The sequence below is a fragment of the Pygoscelis adeliae genome, unplaced genomic scaffold (genome assembly GCF_000699105.1).
Source record: "Pygoscelis adeliae isolate BGI_AS28 unplaced genomic scaffold, ASM69910v1 Scaffold187, whole genome shotgun sequence".
NCBI classification, from domain to species: domain Eukaryota; kingdom Metazoa; phylum Chordata; class Aves; order Sphenisciformes; family Spheniscidae; genus Pygoscelis; species Pygoscelis adeliae.
In genome coordinates this window covers 332,643-334,012 of record NW_008825103.1, presented here as the reverse complement: position 1 = coordinate 334,012, position 1,370 = coordinate 332,643, and the positions used below count along the sequence as shown (strand labels likewise).

The 1,370-nt window shown below is 40.8% G+C and overlaps 1 protein-coding gene across 1 annotated transcript in view; it reads right to left on the bottom strand.

The window, feature by feature from the left end:
* Positions 1–1,370, bottom strand: part of ANTXR1 (anthrax toxin receptor 1) — a 105,441-nt gene that overhangs the window by 47,745 nt on the left and 56,326 nt on the right. The gene's annotated exons all lie outside the window — the stretch shown is intronic.

The window sequence follows — 1,370 nt, the reverse complement described above, 5'->3', positions numbered from 1 at the left end:
CAGTATAAACTTGAAAGCGGCGTTAGAATTAAAGTTTACTCCAAACAGAAAACTTGAAGCAAGATCTCTGTGGCCCCACGACTCAGGTCATTCTGCTCTTCTTAGCAGTGCCGAGTCAGGGTAGTTCTACCATGAGCTTTTCAAGGAGATTTGAACATACACACCATTGCAACAACATACAGGGTTTTTCCACATCTGAAGCCATTGACTCTAGATCCTTTTCCTCTCTAGCTGGGATAATTCCCCCATTTAAAAAGGCAATTGCAAATCTCTGATATCGATTAACAACGCAAACTGCTGCACAAGCCAGCTCAATACAACAATCAAAACCAAACGTGCATTATTTCTTGTTGCTTAGATTTAACCCAAACCACATGTTCTTGGTTTTCTGAGCCATGCCGACTTCTGTGTACCACTCCTCCCCAATATCATCCTATCGAGATAAGCAAGCAGGCAGCCCTGACTTAAGCCTGTTTGAGATGTTCTTGATGTAATAGCCAGACGTTTAAAAAACCCCACCCAAGCGTCAAGATCACAATGCCAGATTAAGGACACATTCAAGAGCAGACTGACCTGTAGGATGGGAAAATTGGGTGCCTGCTTAAGTCACTGTAATTCAATGGCCAGATGATCTCCCATCATACCATAGTGGAAAGAGTAATGGAAAAAAACAATCAGGTTGAGAGCATTTTCTAAACTCTCTTCTGGTGTAGAAGGAATTTCTGGAGAACTTGGATCAAGACAACCTGATCTTTGACACTTGGAAACAAAAGAGAGGTAGTCCACACAGGGAAAAGAATTCACCCAAGTCATCTCTGGAAATGGAACTTGGACCCCAACACAAAATAAAAGCTCATTTGAGAAGACGGAGCTGTACATTTGGTGCTGTTCTTCTAGACAGACGGCATAAAGTCACATCCATCATCTGAAAAATGAGACCTGCTGATATTCAATGCTTTAGAAAATGTGATCCTGACTCTTTGCTACCATGAAGTTGTAGAAGAAATAAGGCTTTTTATGTCTAATTGTTGTCTGCCCTTTTTGCCCCTACATTGAAACAAATACAAAATCAATTTGCAAAAATACGAAACAAATTAAAGTAGCCTTTTAACAGTTTTGTTCTGGGGATTTTTTTTTTTAATTTTTTAAAACAGAATTTTAAAATCCCCCTCCCCCCCGACAATCTGTAAAGACCAACTTATGTTACCCTAACACATCTGTTTCTCTGCAAGGCAGCTGATGTGGCCAGCTGGTATTCTGTGTATCACAGCAGCAAAACAGTCCGGAGCACTTAAAAGGTCTTGATTTGTCAAATCTTACATTTCTCACTCAGGTAATGCCTCTCACTAAAGCCAGTGCTGCCTGGCAAG